The sequence below is a fragment of the Onychostoma macrolepis genome, chromosome 18, assembly GCF_012432095.1.
Source record: "Onychostoma macrolepis isolate SWU-2019 chromosome 18, ASM1243209v1, whole genome shotgun sequence".
NCBI classification, from domain to species: domain Eukaryota; kingdom Metazoa; phylum Chordata; class Actinopteri; order Cypriniformes; family Cyprinidae; genus Onychostoma; species Onychostoma macrolepis.
Window position 1 is genome coordinate 13,685,750 of NC_081172.1, and position 22,251 is coordinate 13,708,000.

Consider the following 22,251-nt stretch of genomic DNA (forward strand, 5'->3'; position numbering starts at 1 on the left):
GTTTAAGTACTTAAACTTGTTTTATTTTTGGTTAGTTACGAAGGCAACATTTCTTTTTTTTAAATGTAATTTATTTATTTTTTTAAGTTTTTCATCTAATATTTATTTTTTTATCAAATAATTAAATTTTATAATTTTATAAAAGCACTTACATTTAATTCTTCTTCTAAGCTTATTTGTTAATCTTTTTAAATCATATTTATATTATTTAGTAATTTTACAGTTTCAGGATTTTATAGCATTTTGTCATCAAGTTATAAAATTCAATATAACTGAGTAGTTTTACATTTATGGATTAGCCCCGTTTACTTAATTAACGTGGATATTTGCTTTTTTTTTTTAAGATAATGTGGGCAAGTGGAAATAGATTTGTTGTTAATCAACATTAAGCCACAAATTCTGTTGATTGATCTTAATTTTGTGAACCCCTAATAATCCTTTAATTCCATGTGGATTTTCAAGAGTAACTTTTGGATCTTCAGATTTTGCTTTCATTACAAGCCAAAAGACTTGCCATTGTTCACCATTCTAAATTCACATATACTAAATAATTCCCCCAACCCTCTCGCTCCTTCAACAGAGTCCAAGCAGGATATGAGAACCATCTCTCTGCTAACAGCTAATAGTGTATGGATTGAACCTTGAATGCGAAATGATCGACATTCAGTGGCTGGGGAACAAAGTGAATGAGAGATAATATGAAGGACACATGGATCCAACAGGATGCATATGGAACAAGACTGTGTTTTGGCTCGGACACACATCCTTTTGGAAACGAACGGTGATCATATGCGTCCCGCTCATAACAACAATGGAATGATGTAATCCACCGAGGCTAGACCTCAGAACCCATTATAGTAAGTTGCAGTTTTGTTTTCTTTGCTCTTTGACCTTCCTTTTAGTTTTCTGTGACTGCTAAGTTCCCTCTTATGCGGCATGTTCATACTGTCACCTAAAGTAAGCACAGATACATTATTTATATCATGTGTGGGAATCAAGCACAAAGGTTGTTTTCAGGGAATTTTCACTCTGATGGATTGAGGAAAGAGTGTTAAATCACAAAGGGAATATACTACATTTGGTGTAATGTTTATCATCCCTTCAGGAAACCATTGCAGGATGAAATGGCATGAAATGAAAAGTTAAGTTTTTGACCACATGTTGCCTCGATATGGGTTTTACAGGCAGCAGATAGTAGATCTTTGGCTACAGTGTTGGTACAATGGACTTCTGTAGCCTGGCCAACCACAAGGAGTTTGTTACAGTGGAACATCTCATCTTCTGTTGGAGAAAGGTTGTCTGGGAACATACTGGAACTGATTCTTTCTTTTTTTATTCATACTGCCTGGTTCTGTGCAAAGTGTTCTGCAAGATCTGACTGTTTAGACGTTGAAAGTGCTTTGCATTGGATTACAACATTAAGGTCCTCTGGTGCTTTGTGTTTTTCCTGAGAAAATTCCCTTTTCCCCTTCAGGGGTGTTATGTGTCACATATACAGTATATGACTGATTATTCAACAAGCACAAGGATGAAGCAGAATTGAAAAAGCAACTGTGAGTCTCTAAAGCTAAAGTGTGAAGTTTATAAATGAAAATGTGCAAATTCAAATTAGTTGACACTTCCATCTCCTTTATTTTGTAGAGCTTAGAAATCCGAGATACAGTAACTGTATCTCACTTGCTTTTTCTTTGAAAAGCTTTTTTTGTACACGATGGTTGTAACTTAGAATACATCATTTTATGAAATGTTTTATAAACTTTCATTTTATGAACGTCATATATGGAAAGTATGACGTGTATTGTTACATCTAAAATTGACTTTTCAGTAAGTGTTGCCATACTCTCTGTTGACGCCCACATCCGGTTTATTCAGAATGCAGTTTAGTAATTGCAACAGATAATGACATCAGTTCCCACTCCTAATATTTCCCCTGTTATATTTCTAAAACATATCAGTGATCTTTATAGGAAAACAGTTGTTCTCATTGTATGTTTTATATCTGTTTTACATGTTGAGAGTCTCTTAATAACACCATTGTTATCCTTTGCCATTGTCAGGTGTCTGCTGAAGCTCCTGTGATGTCTGCTGGGATAGCCATGTTTACCACCCTCAACCTCAGGCTGTTTCCCACTGAGAGCTTCATGCCCAACAAGGGTGCAGCACACCGAATCCCCCCTGATTCAGGAGCTCACGTAAACAACCTGCGGGCAGCACCTCCTCTCCCCAGACTGTACCTGGTTACTAAGATCGCATACTGCTCCCATAAAGAACACCTCCAGATTTCTCCAGAAGTCACCTCAAGAAGTCTTTTCTATTTCTTTTAGAGGGACATCTGTAAACTCGGCTGTGTTGGATTGCGACCTTGCCTTTATCAGAAAATAGGGGTGTGCAGTTAAGCCATCTCTAAGTAAATACAGGTATGTCTCTGGATCTGTTGCAGTGATAGGAATTATTTGTTATCTAAATTCAGATAAAACCGAGTTTTAAATTAAAACTGAATGAAAATAATGTTTATTTCTTTCATTTAACAAATATGGCTCATATACAGTGAGGCCACCAATTGTGCAAGTTCTCCCACTTAAAAAGATGAGAGAGGCCTGTAATTTTCATCATAGGTATACCTCAACTATGAGAGACAAAATGAGAAAAAAAAAAATCCGGAAAATCACATTGTAGGATTTTTAAAGAATTAATTGGTAAATTCCTCGGTAAAATAAGTATTTGGTCACCTACAAACAAGCAAGATTTCTGGCTCTCACAGACCTGTAACTTCTTCTTTAAGAGGCTCCTCTATCCTCCACTCGTTACCTGTATTAATGGCATCTGTTTGAACTCGTTATCAGTATAAAAGACACCTGTCCACAACCTCAAACAGTCCAACTCCAAACTCCACCATGGTCAAGAACAAAGAGCTGTCAAAGGACACCAGACAACAAAATTGTAGACCTGCACCAGGCTGGGAAGACTGAATCTGCAATAGGTAAGCAGCTTGGTGTGAAGAAATCAACTGCGGGAGCAATTATTAGAAAATGGAAGACATACAAGACCACTGATAATCTCCCTCGATCTGGGGCTCCACGCAAGATCTCACCCCGTGGGTTCAAAATGATCACAAGAACTGTGAGCAAAAATCCCAGAACCACACGGGGGGACCTAGTGAATGACCTGCAGAGAGCTGGGACCAAAGTAACAAAGGCTACCATCAGTAACACACTGCGCCAGGGACTCAAATCCTGCAGTGCCAGACGTGTCCCCTGCTTAAGCCAGTACATGTCCGCCCATCTGAAGTTTGCTAGAGAGCATTTGGATGATCCAGAAGAGGATTGGGAGAATGTCATATGGTCAGATGAAACCAAAATAGAACTTTTGGTAAAAACTCAACTTGTCGTGTTTGGAGGAGAAAGAATGCTGAGTTGCATCCAAAGAACACCATACCTACTGTGAAGCATGGGGTGGAAACATCATGCTTTGGGGCTGTTTTTCTGCAAAGGGACCAGGACAACTGATCCGTAAACGAAAGAATGAATGGGGCCATGTATCGTGAGATTTTGAGTGAAAACCTCCTTCCATCAGCAAGGGCATTGAAGATGAAACGTGGCTGGGTCTTTCAGCATGACAATGATCCCAAACACACCGCCTGGCAACGAAGGAGTGGCTTCAGAAGAAGCATTTCAAGGTCCTGGAGTGGCCTAGCCAATCTCCAGATCTCAACCCCATCGAAAATCTTTGAGGGAGTTGAAAGTCCGTGTTGCCCAGCGACAGCCCCAAAACATTACTGCTCTAGAGGAGATCTGCATGGAGGAATGGGCCAAAATACCAGCAACAGTGTGTGAAAACCTTGTGAAGACTTACAGAAAACGTTTGACCTCTGTCATTGCCAACAAAGGGTATATAACAAAGTATTGAGATGAAATTTTGTTATTGACCAAATACTTATTTTCCACCATAATTTGCAAATAAATTCTTTAAAAATCCTACAATGTGATTTTCTGGATTTTTTTTTTCTCATTTTGTCTCTCATAGTTGAGGTATACCTATGATGCAAATTACAGGCCTCTCTCATCTTTTTAAGTGGGAGAACTTGCACAATTGGTGGCTGACTAAATACTTTTTTGCCCCACTGTAATTAAACATTTTTTTTTTTTTTCAAAAATATATTAAAATAGAAAAACATTTTATTTTAAATGGTACTAATGTTTCACAATATTACTGTTTTACTCTATTTTTAATCAAATAAATGCAGCATTGTTGAGCATAAAAAATAAAAATAAAAATAAAAACTTCTTTTAAAAACCTCAATCTTACCAAACCCAAACTTTTGAATGGTAGTGTGTTTCTTAAAAGGATAGTGACAATTCAGAAATGACAATTCTGTTGTTAATTACTCATCTTAATTTCGTTCCAAAGTCGTAAGACCTTAATTCAACTTTGGAACACAAATTAAGATATTTTTAATGAAATCCGAGAGCTTTCTGACCCTGCATAGACATCAACGTAACTGAGATGTTCAAGGCCCAGAGAGGTAGTTAGGACATCGATAAAATAGTCCATGTGACATCAGTGGTTCAACTGTAATTTTATGAAGCTATTATAATACTTTTTGTGCGCAAAGAGAACAAAAATAACGCTTTATCCCTTTAAATTAAATAAAATTCTAACAATAATATTAATACCTCAAAAATATATTCTTTTGTGCTTGTTGAAAAATCAGTCTAGATAACATTATTTATTTTTGTCTTTATGAATAAGATATTTAGCTTCAGGCACATTGCTAGTGAAAACCAAGATGAAATGGCTCTTTTTCAATGTATAATAAAATTCTTCTCTGCTCTCTATTATATCCAGGAGATTACATGCCTCATTGCTCCCGTCCTCCATCACAGACTGAACAGAGCATATGCATGGAGTTTCGCTGTGTTTACCACAACCACGCGGTCTCTCCGTTACAGAAGAACGCTGTGATGACAGGTATTCCAGTCCCTGATTTTGAGCCCCGTTACGACATCTCTCCTCCCTTCTCCACCCACCTGCTTCTTAACACCGGTCCTTGACTTAATGTGGCCGTCATGGTGACTGTCTAGGGCAGATGAGAGCTAATTGAAATAGAAGGCTGCTTCTCACTGATCTAGACTGACAGCACCCCCTCGCCAGAAGTGACTGTGCCACCCCATGCTGGCAGTTTTCACAGTGAAAGAAAAGTGTGCGGTGGTGAAAAAGGCCGGCTGTGCTGCGAGTACTTGGGCTGCCTGCCAAAGCCGCCGGATGAGTTTATTAGAAACAAGAAGAGAGATGCGTATATTTCCATTTTGTACCCTCAAAGAATAAGAGCAAGGTTTTGAGCAACGTGCTGCGAAGGACTGACCCTTTCCGACTTAATATCAGAGATCAACACAATGAGCCAGGCTCGGGGATGGAGCGAACAGCGCAGCACACAGTCTAAATAATTTCACATGCCGGGCATGTCAGTTTTGATGTAATGAGCTCTGATTTTGTCATCCAGCGCTGTGCAGATAGGTTAATCATTTTCATTAACACCACCTCCTCTGAGAGACCTCTTCCTCTCCAGTGCTGTCAGTAGTACGTTGGCTTGGCGAGCGCTCAGACCCCGGTGCCCCTCAGATGTGTTAGTCTAGTGCCAGAAAAGACTGAATCGATGCACACAGACAGGCAAGGACCCCTCAGCGGGCCCTGAGTGGACCACTGTGATTACTGCTGACAATAATTTATGGGCCTGGCTGATTGAAAACATGAGAGATGTAGTTAGAGTTGCAAGGGTGATTAGGCACCACCTTAAGATACAAAGATGGTGTCACAGCTGCTGCTGGGAGAAAGTCTGCAGCCGTTCACCGCATGCCTTCTGCCCCGCAGTAAAAACCGGGATTACACCCCACGTCTGTGCCCCCTGCCAGCCCATACACATGCGCATCGAACCGATAATATTGCATTGAATTGTTCTTGTGCTTCGTTTCTTATTCTGGCTTTTAACATTAGAATCAAAGTTCCATCTGCAGAGTGGATGAGAGTAGATAACGTGCAGTTATTCCTATTGTTTTGTGGAAATCATTCATAGTCAGTGTTTTGCTGTAAACTGTGAGCTCTTCATCATAATCCACAATCCTCAACACTTCAGATCTGCTTTCAGTAACACCTCCATGCTTTACATATTCATCTGGTCTTTCTCGCCCCCAGAGGGAGAATTACCGTGGCTGTAGAACAATGCCTGTGCATCTAGTATCATATCGACTGTCGGATATCAAAAATGTTTTTGTGGTTTCAATGAATTTAGGTTGCGTTGTAGAAAGGCAATAAATCAACATGTATTTTTCAGTGTTCTGTTTTGAGGTTTGACTTACATATCTGCAGTACAATGTATAGTAGTACTAAATTTTTTACACTTAACTTATTAGACTTAATTTGCAAAACATTCATTTTTAGCAAATTAAAAAATGGTAGCAAGATATTTGGATCTACATGCAGTGTAGAAGTAGGGACACATCTTGTTTCCTGTATTATGTACATATGAGATTATTGAGAAAAAAAATGAAGGACAGGGATGTCACGTGTGTCTTGTTCCCCATGCCCAAATTTGGTCCTTCCTGTTCCTGTCTTTATTATTAGTTCTTTAGTCTCCGTCTGTGTTTGATTTCTCCTCACCTGTTTCAGTTCTCCTCGTTTGATTCCCCTGTATTCTTAAGCCTTGGTTTTCCCCGTGTCTGATGTTAAAAGAAGGTTTGATTGTGCTCCTCGACTCCTGCGTTCTCCTTGCTCCAGCATAGATGTGACAGAATACCGGACCCAAAACCAAAATGTAGCAGCACTTCTCCCCTTTATTTCCCGATTTTTCTTTCCCCCGGGGAAATGGAAGTCGCTGCTCACCCAAAATTGCCGCCGTTCGAAGGGAAATCCAGGCCGCCGTCTGTGGCTCATCCAAGCCCGCCGTTCGCGGGGAAATCGAGGCCACCGTCCGCGGCTCATCCAAGGCCACCGACTGTGGCGAAGTCAAGCCCGCCGTTCGCGGCTCACTTAAGTCCACCAGCCTATCCGTTGTCCAGCCCACCGGCTCCAACCCCAGAGCTCCTTGATACAGCGCTACCCCCGGAGTTTTCAGCGCCTCTCCTTACTCCAGAGGGCCCTCCAGTGCCCGCTCCTCGCAAGCGCCCTCCAGTGCCAGCCCCTCGAATGCGCTTCGCAGTGCTTGCGCCTCCAGTGCTCGCTCCTCCAGGGCCAGTCCCTCCAGTGCCCGCTCCTCGCAAGCGCCCTCCAGTGCCGGCCCCTCGAATGCGTTTCGCAGTGCTTGCGCTTCGCAGTGCTTGCACCTCCAGTGCCTGCTCCTCCAGGGACCCTCCCTCCAGTGCCTGCTCCTCCAGGGCCCGTCCCTCCAGTGCCCGCTCCTCCAGGGCCAGTCCCTCCAGTGCCCGTGCCTCCAGGGCCAGTCCCTCCAGTGCCCGTGCCTCCAGGGCCAGTCCCTCCAGTGCCCACGCCTCCAAGGCCAGTTCCCCAAGTGTCCGCGCTTCCAGAGCGCCCCCCAGACTCCATAGTTTCCCCCTGGAAAATTTGATGGGGCATATGCCATGGCCGCCGGACTCCCCTGACCCGCCCTGGAGGCCTTCCAAAGCACCTCCCTATTCCTGCCCTGGAAGGGGGGCGATCTGTCACTTGTGTCTAGTTCCCCATGCCCATATTTGGTCCTTCCTGTTCCTGTCTTTATTATTAGTTCATTAGTCTCCATCTGTGTTTGACTTCTCCTCACCTGTTTCAGTTCTCCTCGTTTGATTCCCCTGTATTCTTAAGCCTTGGTTTTCGCCGTGTCTGATTTCCGGTATTGTTTGTCTTTCCCCCGTGCTCCACGTTTCCCTGTGTTTGTGCTTCATTAAAAGAAGGTTTGATTGTGCTCCTCGACTCCTGCGTTCTCCTTGCTGCAGCGTAGATGTGACAAGGGACTTATTCCTTAACATTGGTTGTTTATTGGATGGAGGCAAATCTGAATGCGAGAACTAGATGGGATAAAAGTGATGAAGTAAGGGATGGGGTTTATGATGACAAAATAATTGGACATACAGTATGCCACCAGAGAGAATTTTCACCAGAAGAGTGAGTTATGAAATTTTGTTTAGAAAATTATGAGGTTAATAAATAAACATGCACAGAGGAATCGTTCACAAAAAGATCAATAACATGCATGTAGAAAACAGATGGGTAAATTTCTGTTTCATTCCAGCTTAAAAAAAATGATCACTGTTTGTTTCTTGCAAAGACATTTTAAACAAAATCTTAAATGATAAATTTGACTGAAATTCAAATTTCTGTTCCATTTCAGGGGTGGTGAGACTTCATCTACATCCCTTTTAACTCCTTCTAAAGCATTTCCCCCATTTTGGGGAATTTGGGGATTGAGGAGAAATCAAACACATTATAAATGTTAGAAATGTATTGCTGAAACACAATACAAAAACTCTGAACTATGTAGTACTGAATTGTGGAGTTAGACCGTTAAACAGTTTTTCACCAATTCTGGGATTTATTGGACGGGGCTAAAACGGTGGCTCGATGATGCAATGGAGCCACCAAGTGTGGCCCCGCCCCTAACACTATAATAACTATTGAGAGATCAAATTCTTAGTTTGTCTTTTTGAATGTCTGTGATGTTAGATATACAGATTCTAGGCAGGGACGGTTCTAGGGTGAATGGATACCCGGGTCTTAGCCCAGAGACATCAATATGTGGCAGAATACATACAATTTAAAAACACGAGCTGTACCCACTGATCTCTATATCTATATATAAAGTTCTATATTATAGATCAGTGGCTGTACCGCTTTCTCTTCTGTCAAACTCAGAACACATATTTTAACATCAATTTACACAGACTTTAAAGTAACGACCAAGCGGCCAGCGGCAGACCGGCTGTTTGATCAATTTAGCCTTCTCATCACGACTTGCCTAAAATAAAATGTATAGATATAGGCCTACTAAAACAGTTCAAGCATATAACAATGTTTGAACGTTGAACCTAGATAAATGTGCGCTGCATCCAATAGTTTGTGCGGAGAGTGGAAGCTAAAGCGCTGGACATGGAGGCATCAGCGCAATCAATTGCATTTTTTTAAATGGAAACACCTTGCGCCAAAATTTTTGCTCATAAAGGTAAGAGTAATACATCATTCGGAACTGTAAAGGGTCTACTTTTATTTGTGTGCACTCACAATATCAATAAAACGTCATGCTTTTAAGAAAACAATTCAGTACGTTTACATGGACATCAATACTCCGATTTTAATACGATTAAGACAATACTCTGATTAAGATTAAGAGTCTACTCTACCGGTAGAAATCACGTTTCCCCCTCGGGCCCCCCCCCCAAATCGTCGGGCCCTTAGAATCGTCCTAAGCCACCCCACCCCCTTTTACGGCGCCCCTGACAGTAAGTAATATATGTTTGTTTGCTAAATTGAGCTGTATGAATCTAGTATTGAAGCCTCTGGGGGTTTTGTATCCGCTTTTTTGTTGGTCACAAAGTACAGTTATCATCACAAATACGGTCAAGGTGGGTCTAGATGACAAAGTAAACTGTAAGTTCCACCATGTTCAATTTGTGCAGCCGCAAAGCAGTTTCAGCGCAGTTCTTTATCATGCTCAGAGAATTGTTGCCCTGAAAAGTTTTCATGAAAACAAATGGTACGTAATTGGGTCATTCATAAGGGCTATTCCCATGGTGTTGGCAAGGGATGAGAGATGGTCCATGTACAAATCCCTCTTTATGGTGAAACTCTCCGGTGGCTTGGGGCAAAATCACCCATTGCAAACCCCCTCCCTTTTTGTGCACACAATGGATTGCATTAAGCTTGTACTGTAAAAAAAAACATCATCAATGTCCCCTTTATGTACCACCATGGAAATCAGATCATGTGATCAACTGCATGAAGCAAAATTACTGCTATGTGAGGATTATACTATTATACTAAACTAGTTACCAGCAAAAAAAAAAAAAAAAGAATAAAGGGTAATAAATTAAGTAAGTAAGTCATGTTGAACTTTTGCACTGAGCCTTTTAAACTAGGTCCCCCCGATTAGCACAGGTAATACCACATCCTTGTAGACCTGAAGATGGAGCCCCCTTCTCTTCCTTGAATACCCGCAGGATTTCTGTCCCCTAATCTCCCATGATTAGCCTTTGCCACTGGGTCCAGGTCATTAATCCCGTCTCCTACAGTGAGTGACAATAATCTCTGCTCACTGGGCAAGGGAGCCGGCTCCATTTGTCACTCTGTCACCCATTGGCTCTCACATGGGAGAGGACAAGGACCATTTATCTATAGAATGTGCCGCAGAAACTGCAGGGCCGGCAAATTAAAAAATAAAAAAACTCCATCCTTCTCTAGGATTGTACAGTAATTTTTTTTTTTCAAACTACGGCTGCAAAGTCTTTGTGATCAGTGCCTATCATCAATGAGAACTTGTATTTTTGTGTGATACACTTTGGTGAAGTGTTTTAAGTATTGTGCAATTAGCACCTCCAAACAGAACAGCAAAAATAATGACTGTTTTCAAACAGTATTTTGTACATATCATTGGTTGAACAAACAGATACTACCCCAACCTGACCCCACAGACAGGGTCAGCAAACCATCAAACACTGAGAACTTGTAGGCGAAAATTAATCTCTTTTACCATAGTTACCCATTCAATCCTTTGAGGAAAAAGAGGTGCAAGGGGAGGGGGAGGGGGGAGGGGGGAGGGGGGAACTACCAAAACAGGAAAAAAACTTTTATGCAACTTTTTATTTTAAAAAAATATACACATTTTTCTGAAATTTCTCCTCATTTCCTCATTTCAGAGAAATTAATGGGTAACAATGGTATGGTAACCAAGGTTGAGTTTTTTAAATAAATTTAAATTTATTTAGATCATTGATCTATGCAGTGCAGTGCCACAGGGATGATGTATTTGTGTAGGCCAAAATCCAGAAACAAGTTAGTGTTTTAGCGCTTCAAGTTTCTATTATGTTAAAGTCAAAGGTTTTGTTTTTTTTGAATGGGTGTTTGGTTGAGCCAAGCTCAAGATATTTTCATGTTTATTCTACAACATAAAATACATTAATACCTTCTTGTGATCTTTATAAAGCAATTGCCTGTCTTGAAAATGGGAATATGGAGATTGCCCATACTCACGAGTTTGCTTTTACAGCCTTTTTAAATATAAAAATTAAAAGAGTTATTGGAAGTTTAATGGTTCTGACGTTGAAGTCATGCAACCATGGTATAGTTCATTTTTAGCCTAAATTTAGATTTTTTTACTGCTGAAGATTGTATATAGTCTTCATAAGTTGTTTTCATTTCTGAAGATGATCATAACGAACAAAATTTTTATAATCCTATCATATTAACCTTTTTTTGTGGAGGGAACCAGGGTGATCATGTTTTCTGGGTTGGTCTACAAAAATACATCATTGCTGTGGCGCTCTATTGGTTGAGTTAATGTTGCGATTTCCAGCTGATCAGGAAGCTCAAACAAAGAGCGATGTTTTGATGGTGCCAAAGAGCCAAAATGTTCATACTTTTCAGGGTAATCAGCCTATGAATAGCTCACTTAGTCGTCTCTGCTTGCCAGGTAAGATAGGAGAAAACATTTTATCATTGAAAAAAATGACTTCAGCATTAACATGTAGTTGTCATTTGCCTTTGCACTTGTTGTATACCTGTGCTGAGTCATTTGTGTGCATTTCGATCATTCTGTTTACCTCAGACTGTGTGTCATACCAAGAAACAAATCATTATAAGCATGATTGACTCAAGAGGTGTGAAAAGAGCTTGTTAGTTCTTCCTCTCTCATGCTCACTCTCTCCCCCACGTGCTACCTGAAGCCACAGAGCCTAGGCAGACTCTCAGATGAATAAATTTGTATATTTTAAAGCGTATTCCTCTGTGGCGAAGAATTCTCCAGAGGCCTCTTCCTCTTCTCCCGTCTTTTCTCCCAAGTTTGCCTCACACACCCTATGGAGTCATTAGTCTACTTGCTGCATTGAATCTTTAATCATCTGTGTTTGAGGGAGATAAAAGAGGGAATATTGCTCTTTAAAATTTGAGTTCAGCCGTCCCCACTTTGGCTTTTTTCTTTGAAGTGCGCAGACTGGTTGAACTGTATATTTCTCGCTTCCTCTGAATTCGACATCTGCAAATTGAGACGTTACACAATTTCAGCTGAGATTGGTGTGCTCCCAAAGGTGAGTGGTGGTCTTGTGTGGGCTTGTTGTTTTCCTCCGTGCTCTGTGCAGCCAAAAGCCCTGTGCTGCTATTCTCCAGTCATTTATCCACGGATAGATATTGGCAGCACTTCTGCAGAAGGACAGCTGGCAGCAATTGTTGAACTCCTCTGCCCAGATACTGGATAGCGTGGCACCCTTTCCAGTTCACCCTCATATCACCTTGGATTGGAAAAGGTATAGCACAGCTGACCTAGAAACAGTCTCTTAATTGTGTTAATATGGTATTCTTTCCAACTATACATGCCGACACACACACTATAAAAAGCAAAACTGTGCAACTGTTGCCTAGAAGAAACAGTGAGTGTAATTAGATTGTTTACTCTAGAATAGACTGGAATAAAACCTGTTAATAACATGCTTTTATGTATTCATTTCTTTATGGTAGTAAATATGTATTTGTAAATATATATTTTTTTTAATAAATTTATAAATTAAATATTTATATGGTTACTACAACTGTCAGGCTTGTGTTGTGTTTTCTGTCCATGTGTTCCATGTTCTAGTTTTTCCCCGTGTTTCCTTATGCCCTTATTTGGTTGTTCCTGTTCTTGTTTAGTTAATAGATTATTCCTAGTTTAGTTTAAGTACGATCCCCTGCACCTGTGTTTTGTAATCATACTGTGTATTTAAGTTCCTGTCTGTTCAGTTCTGTTTTGTTGGGTCTACTCGTTATGTTCCCTGTGTTTCTTTGAGTTCTGGTCAAGCCTTCATGTTGGATTATCCCTGTGTTTCGTTATTTCATACCCCCTGCGTTCTTCTTGCTTCCACGTTACGTGACAACAACCACATTTTATTTAAACAACTTTTGTAAACAAACAAACAAACAAAAATAATGTAATGTAAAAATAAATAAGAAATGCAGCAAAAATGTGGTTTACTACTTGTTTAACATGCAACTTAATAAATCATTTGTTTAAATAAGTTAACTTATTATTATTGTTGTTGTAGTTAACTAAAACTAACACCATTAAATAATAATAATAATAATTCATTACTTGGAATAAAATACTTGAATTTAAAAAACAAAATTAAATTTAAATCTTAAATTTGTCTTTATTTCACCCACATTTCTCATTTTAATTTAGTTTGACTTGATATAACCCACTAAAATAACTAAAACGGCAAAAAAGTTAATAAAAATATAGACATATTTTAAAAAACGAATAATAAAAACTAGAAAAAATGCCAAAAACAACAAAATTGTTTAAAGTGGAAAATACAAAAATTAAAACTTACTCAAAATATTAATAAAACAATAATAGTATCTCGGTGATATAACAAACAAAAAAACCCCACTGGATTCAAACGATCTAAAGTGGGTTATGATTTTCTGTTTAAAGCCGTTGCACACTGTACAATTTTAAGAATAATTTTGAGATTCCTCTGATCCTAGGCCAAAATCTGTAGTCTTTGATTGCTAATAATATATTTGGCCACATGACCATTGTGATTAATTTTTGTCTCTGATTAAATTCTGCCAGTGTCAGAAGTTCTGAGGAAAGTCCTGCGGTATGGTTTCTCCTACAATGACCGTCAAATCAAAAACCAATAGGAGCACAGAAACTGATGACACAATTAATGCAAAATGTTGAGCATTATTAACGCTAGAGATTTTTTGTTTTTGCTTTGCCAGCTACCATTTAAATTCCACATGTAAATGCAGCTTGCCGTCATTAAACCTGTCACAGATTGATGACAGAAAAATCAAGATGATTCTTCTTGTGTCCGTTTGTCTTTACTGACATTAATGACAACTGAGATCTCAGTGTGACATGGCTTATAGCTGGGATCATATTCGTATAGTCTGACAAGTACAATCGTAAGGACTATTATAAATTGTACAGTGTGCACCAGCTTAAAGGTCTGCAGGAGGTTCGACTCAATTTAAATGACCAAATTTAGACGTCTGCCACTGCATTTTAGACAGACTGTTTTTAACTAGCATAATCGTGTAGCATATACCAGAGGGTTTTTTTTGTTTGTTTGTTTTTTGCCATTCAGAAGTTACTCAGAAACCACATTTGCACTATGACACTTCTACCTGACAAAGCATTCTATATCATGCTCTCACACATACAGTACGCAGACTCAAATATTTCCCTGCTTTTGTACTCACAGATGTAAGGATATACAACAACAGTGTGATCTCACTGAGTCTGATCTTACAAAACAATGGCAGGCCAGCCCGTCAGACCTGCTCAAAACGTCACACACGCTTACAAACACAATAGATATGAGGTCAAGAGCAGGAGCTGTCGTGGGAATTCCCAGCTTACAGGAATAACCTGAAGTCTGTTGCAGTTTGAAGTGGTTCATGTGTGCGTATGACAGTGTTTTGTTGACAGTGCTTTCCTTTCCCTTATGAAACAAAAATATATGGGAATATACTGGACAATAGAATGAGATACGGTCCCACTTTATATTTGGTGGCCTTAACTGCATGGAAAAATAAATAAAAGGTACTTATTGTGTTCATGTTGTATTGCAAAACACTTTTGCTGCTGTTGAGGTGGGATACTGGTAAGGTTAAGGACAGGTTTGGTGGCATGGGTGGGTTTAAGGATGGGTGAACAGTGTAATTATGTATGTAAAAATGTATTTACAGAAATTAATTACAGATGTAATAACAAGCAGGTGTTTTTGTAAAATATAAGGACAATGTAAAAACTAGGTACACAATAAGTGCATTGTACCAAACGATTAACTTAAATGTAAGTACATAGTAGTTAAGGCCACCTAATATAAAGGGGGACCAATAGAGAAACTCCAACTCAATAACACCAAAATACACATAATGATGGACTTATACGCATCATTGAGGATTATGAAAATACAGTATTTCACTGGAACTTGGTCTTTATTTCAGTATTTTTTGTTTCTATTTTGTTTTACTTTTTAAGTATTCATTTATGCTCAATGTCAATTGTCATTTATTACTGTATTCTGTTAATAACTGTTGTTAGAGCACTGTCATTTTTGCTACAATTTCACATTATTAAAAAAAGAAAAACCTTATTGACAGAGCATGTTATTGTTGTTTTTATGTCAAACCCTAATAGACGCTATAATATCAGGCAGATAGATAGAGGGGTAAAAACAACATTAATAAAAAATACATACAAATAATATGAATAATACTAATATTATGATATAAATATACTAATATTAATTAAAACAAACCATCATTAAAAGGTTATTTATAACACCATTAAGGTATAGCATTTTCAAAGCCTATAAGGGTTCTGCTATTGTTACAACCCGAAGAACCCTTTTCTGGGACTGTTTAGAACCATTCGTCTTAAGAGTGAATAGCTTATATGTGACCCTGGACCACAAAACCGGTCTTACGTCGCTGGGGTATATTTGTAGCAATAGCCAAAAATACACTGTATGGGTCAAAATTATAGATTTTTCTTCATACATGTTCCTACACTGTTGCACGAACTTAAAAAAAAATGTTTTACCAGCTTCAGCAGATTTTTGAGTTTGCCCAACTTATTTTTGTGGGAGATTCTCAAATTTTTGTTGTATAAACTTAAAACGACAAGTTGAGAAAACTCAAAAATCTGCTGAAGCTGGTTGCCTTAAAATTTTAAGTTGGCTCAACTTTTTTTTTTTTTTTTTTACAGTGTATACATATATACGTGTATATGTATGTGTATGTATATATATACACACACATACATACAGTATACGTCTGTCTATCTATCTATCTATGGATCTATCTATCTATGGATAAATATCACAATATATAGTTTCCCACAATACTTATTGTACATACGTGTTCACACATGTTACTATTTTATTGCACGAATATCTATATTATAAAGTTTATTAATGAATGTAAAAGTACACACATTTGGCGCTTTTCCACTGCGTGGTACGACTCGGCTCGGCACGGTTCAGAACAGCACGGCACGGCTCAGTTCGGCTCGGTTTGCGTTTCCACCGCAGTTTAGTACCGCTTTAAAGTGGGCGGGATTATTCACGTGTAGTTATAGTTGCGCCGCCTCTACTGCCGTGACTCCTGAAAAACATTTTAATTCTGCGTTGCTCCATCAAGCTCTCGCTGGATCTGTTCGTCGGCTATCAACGAGAGGACAGTCTGTACTTCCTCAACAGACAACGAAACAGCCATTTTTTGCGCTCATTCAAAACAGTTGTGTTCAATCCTTCGCTGGCTGTGCTGATTTAAATCTAGCGGGTCTGTTGTGTCTCGTGCCGCAAGTTCAATGACGCAGGCAGTGACTATTTTCTCCGGCCAATCAGTGATCAGCAGAGTTTACACGTCACGTTTTGGTAACGGTACGGTTCGCTTGGAACCTCGGCCGAGGTGGTACTAAAAAAAAGTACCAGGTACTGTTCCCGGTGGAAACCCCCCCAAAAGTGAGCCGTACTGAACCGTACCGTGCCGTACCATGCAGTGGAAAAGCGCCAATTAACACATAGAAGGAAATATATTATCACATTTTTTAGTAAAAGCACCAATTTCTTTTTTATTATTCATTATATTGTAATATATTAACACTGTTATTTAGTATATTTTCAACATACATTAAATCATTTAGAATATTATTTGTTAATAAATAAGGAAATATTTTTTCTTTGGGTGAGGGTTGCCTCTTTATCTTCCTCATGATTTACAACCACACATTTTTCAGCAAAAACAGGCTATATTAGTGTTGTTACCTGTGAGGTCTGAAGTAAAAAGAAGCAATAATAGCAAATATTTTCCATGGGGAGATTAGAAATATCTTCTTTGTTAAAAATAACTATGAATATTTAGCTCCGTAACAGGCCTTTTATATTGCAGTAGTGAATCACATCAAGCCATGACATTGTTTGATACCGTAGGTTATTGTAGTTATTGCTGTGGAGACCCCGGCCCCTGTCTCTCTGTGGCAATCCTGTTTGCCTTATCTGTGTAGAGTTCTGCTCTCCTCATTACAGAGAGAAGAGAGGGAGCACAATCCATTCTCAACACTTGTGTCATAAGCTTGTTGAGCTTTAGACTCAGTTCTATTTTTTAATCAGAAATTTAAGCCCGTTTTCATCTACCACACAGCACATTTGCACAGTTTCAAAATCAGCTGTGGGCATGCAGGATGGGGTGGACAATTTACAAAGGCTTGCATGCAGCTTGAACAGCATTCCAAAGTTACAGAGATGTCAAAGTAATTAAGAAAACAACTCATAAGGCTGTAATTGTGTATGCGAGTCTCACTAATAGGCCCGTCTTAATGCGGAGACGCGGTCAGCCAAACAACCCTGGCGGCTAACTCAAGACCCCACTTGCCCTCTGTGATAGTCCTAATTTAGCTTCCGAGTTTGATATAGCGCAGCAAATATTTACCCATGCACACATTAAATCTGTTTGCTCGGGATGTTTCGACAAACAAACCGCAATGGTATATTAAATGAAGTAAATGTTCAACAGTGCATGCGATTATGTACTACATATATCTGACCCTCCTCAGTGAAAGGGTGGCTTTGTGTTCTCAGGTCTTGTTTGGACAGATGGTTATTCTTCCAGTCTTGATGTTATGAACATTTTTCCTTGCATTAGATGGCTTAAATGATTTATTTACATGGCGGCGTGCTAAAAACATTTGTCAGAAATGTTTTGAGGACTTTGAGCTGCTGCCGCAGCGTCTGCTGTGCAAAAGAGGCACATTTTAGGAGGCTTTTCCAGCTTTCACCTATAGGTAGAAAATTAGTTTCCTACTATTGTCACAGACTTCCTTCCTGCTCATATTCATTTTACCTATCTGTATTCATTTATTTCCTGGTCAAGGGTCTGCTATCGGAGAGTCCGTGAAGTTCCTGTCCTCACCGGAGGACAAAGAAGGACTAGAGCATGGAGGTACAATTCATCTAGACCTTGGTAACCTTAGATGTTTCAAGGTCCTGGGCATATTTCAATATCTATTGTGAGTATTTTAAGCTGTACTTTTTTCCACATCAGAATTGCAATCAAATAATACCCTCTTCAGTTTTAAAGAAATGATAGTATGTCTGTATGTATGTATGTAACAATGTATGTAAAGTCAGACCTGTGTACTTTGTGCTCATTAATGTAATCCACCATATCTTTTTAGAACTCAGAAACAAACATTAAATGTACTGGTAAATAAATAAATAATATAATATAATATAATATAATATAATATAATATAATATAATATAATATAATATAATATAATATAATAATATAATATAATATAATATAATATAATATAATATAATATAATATAATATAATAGTGCTGTCAAATGATTAATCATGAATAATCACATCCAAAATAAAAGTTTTTGTTTACATAATATATTTGTGTGTACTGTGTATATTTATTACGTATATACAAATTTACATGTATGTATTTATATTCATATAATTTATATTATATATAAATACACTGTAAAAAGTGATAAGTTGATTTAACTTAAAAAAATTGAGGAAACCCATTGCCTTAAAATTTTTAAGTAAATGATAATTAAAAAAATAAGTTAAGTGAATTGTCAAGTTCACTTAACTTTTTTTTTAAAATTATTATTTACTTAATAATTTTAACCCTAACGGGTTTCCTCAATTTGTTTAAGTTAAGTCAACTTATCACTTTTTACAGTGTATATTTTATATATAAACATAATATATTTTACGTAAATATATACATGCATGTATGTGTATTTATATATACATAATAAATATACACAGTATACACACATATATTATGCAAACAAAAATTTTATTTTGGATGCGATTAATCATTTGCCAGCGCTAAATATAATATAATATCAGTATTCATCAGGAGTACATTTATTTTCATCTTTAAGCCGTGCTACATGCATAGCAATACAGAACTGCAACCAACATCATGTGAAAATCATATTACCTCCATAATCTTGTGACAGTCATCTTCTCTTCGCAACATTCCTCCTATAGTTTCCATGGAATGGATCAGCAACCTTCCTTTGTTGGGATCTACAGAGAAATTCTGGCTACAGTGGGTTGCCAAGAAATTTACCCTAATGCACTTAAAAGGCTTAAAAATTAAAATCCTTAAGGACATTTGGCATGAAACATGGTTCTTCAAATCTGGCTTTTTGGGACTCCATGTTTTTCTTTTCAAATGTTTAATTTCTCGATTCATGTCTCCCACACTCCAACAGAAACCGAATTCTGCAGAAATCAAAATAAAGAAATGTCAGCACAACATATACAGTAAAAATTATGATAGAAAAAATTGTTTACTTGACCTCAAAATGACTTGGCATTAAGGCTTGGGTGTTTGAGTGCTTAATTAGCATTAGATTGGATTTTACACATGAATTATTTAAAGTTTTACTCAAGCCAGAGTGCTAAGTGTTGGGTGTTTTAAAACACATACCATTCATTATATAAAAAGCATGCTCATATCTCCTTTGTGGGTCCATGAACAATGTCAGCCTCAAGGACACCCATCCAGTTTTGCAGTCTCAGAAAACACAAGAGGGCATCTCAAGACACTTTAGTCTAGAAAACCAACCAGGTCTGAAATAAAAGTGCCACTTCAATCTTCAGGATTCAACCAGCTCTTCAATTGAGTTTACAATATGCCACATCTAGTTCTGATAAGATGAGAAAACTCAGCGCTTTCATGGTGAGGTTGGAGGAAGATGTGTCTCTGTCTTTCGACCAGCTTGAAATATGAATTTAAGAGGCTGAAATGATTGGATTGAATCACGGCTGATTAACTTTTCAGGCCTAATTTACTCTCCCATTTATTTGCGCAGAGTGACGAATACTGGCAGATCTTCAGAACGCCGCTGGTCGTCCATGATTCGGGGAAACCTAGAGGGAGAGAGTCCTTACCTCACATCTGTTATTCTCGCAAACCTGGTGTGCGAAGAGTATATACTAACCGTAGTGAGCCTCTATCCTGAGGGAGCAGTAAAGGGCTCCCAAACACCCAAAGAGGGCGAGACCAGACCGAAGACATTGTTGCAGTTTCCAGGCAACACATAGAACGAGCCTGTGGAGAAAAGGTGGAGGAGGTGCATCACAGGCCGGGGCGGCTCACATGCGCACGGGGCCCGGAGGCTTCGGCGTGATTAATGGCACAGGTATGTGCTACAGCAGGCATCCTCCGAGAACCTACAGATCAGTCTTCCTGTAATACAAATCCGACATTTCGCTCCCCTCCCCTTTCTCCATCCCACCCCACCTGCTACTGCAGCACCATCATCAGAAGCTCAGCTTCTCACTGCCAAGTGCATCAGCGACATCACTCTCATAAATCATTCCCAAACAAAACACGCTTAATCTGTGACGTGCAGGCCTGACACACAAATTTATTACCTGTGTGAGATGCACAACAACATGTCCCTAGCACCTTCTGTCTGTCTCGGAGGAGAAAAACTAATACGGATGGGAACGGGGAGGGAGGACAATTGCTAAACTTCGCGCTTGGCGTAGGGATGCTTGTTGAGTGCGAGAGACAAAGCATTTACGAGGCTGGTTAATTTCAAGGGCTTATTACAGCACAGAGAGCTCTTTCTTCTGCCGCCTCGCTCTTGCCAAAGGATTTTACTCAAGCACATTTGTAAGACATGAATACATAAGTCCTTTTCATGGATTAGGTTGGCAATGAGATGAATGGTCTGTGGTATGAGTCAAATTGCCTGATTGCAACTGGCTGTTTTAAGTGGAGGAGGTTAATGAAACAAAAGCTTACCTCTCTAATCCCAAAACAAGGAAAAAAACAAATGTAAACTCGCTTTATGAGCTTATCACAATTCATATTCTGCAGCATTATGCACATTCAGCTCCAATGAGTTGAAAAATGTAACGAATTGTTCTAGATTTTTTTAAGACAGTGTTGTGATATGTAACACAAGAATGATCGCTTTTACATCATCTCAAATTGCAGTGTGTGTGTTGTTGTTTTTTTTAACTCCACAATGTTATATTTGCTGATGTATTGTCATTGGGAAAGTGTTACTGGAGCTCTCTGCTTTTCAGCATGGTTATTTGATGTATTACTTCTGGAATGTAGACAAGCGAATCCACAGATCTTTACTTTTGCAGACAAAGCCACAGTGATTACAGTCAGGTTATAAGAGCAGTGAAAATCACATGGGAGTTTCCCCTGGGGATCTGCCTTTCTGCATTTTACACGACTTTTAGACGTGAATCAGCATGAGCATGTTGGGATGCTTCAGGAGTAAAGCAAACAGAAATTTTAGTTTGGTTTGTGCTCAAGAGTTTAATAGTTGGAGGAGTGTTTTAACACATTTTGTTTCAACATCTTTGTGTTTGTGCTTTAAATAGCAAGGATGTATTAAAATGATCAAACGTTACAGGAAAGACTGCAACTTTATACTTTCTTTTCATCAAACATTTCAGTGGTTTCCACTGTGATAGATTGAGCAGTTCACCATATCACAATGTTTTCAGATGATCATGTGACTGAAGAGTAATTGCTGCTAGAAATCCAGTTTTACCAACTCAGGAATTAATTACATTTTTAAAAATATATTTAAATATGAAATGGTAGTTTGAAGTAATGATAATAATATTGTCTTGTGGCAGTATAATTTAACACAAAGACTTCTATTGGTTATCTCGGCAGGATGTTGATCACATAAAATTGTGGTTTTACCTTGTAAATCATTTCTAATTGGTTAAACTGCCCCTATGGCAGTATCTATTCTTAGTGTGCCATGACAGTTTTGCAGTGAGGTTGAGCAGCAAGGGATGTGCAGTACTTGTGTCAGGTGTTCGATGAACATCTTCTCTGGAAACTCTTTGGTCGTGTGTTAATGATTTCAGTACAAGGTCTTTGTGAAATGATAAAAGCCTCTGTGTTTTAGTTCTGTGTTTGGCCTTATTGATCAAATGCTTTTTATGGCGTCTACCTTACTGTCCTAACTTAAGATACTGTAAAGTGCACAAGGATATTGATTGTTCTTATTACACTTTTTGTTTTTATTTTTAGAGAAAGGTGTTC

At 38.6% G+C, this 22,251-nt stretch overlaps 1 long non-coding RNA gene across 1 annotated transcript; it reads left to right on the forward strand.

Annotated features, from left to right (window-relative positions):
- The first annotated feature begins 586 nt into the window (after nt 1–586).
- On the forward strand, nt 587–22,209 carry LOC131524950 (uncharacterized). The gene is made up of 5 exons (XR_009267123.1): nt 587–857; nt 2,058–2,417; nt 4,846–4,968; nt 18,058–18,193; nt 20,036–22,209. It is a non-coding gene; the product is annotated as an uncharacterized LOC131524950 (long non-coding RNA).
- Nucleotides 22,210–22,251: the final 42 nt, after the last annotated feature.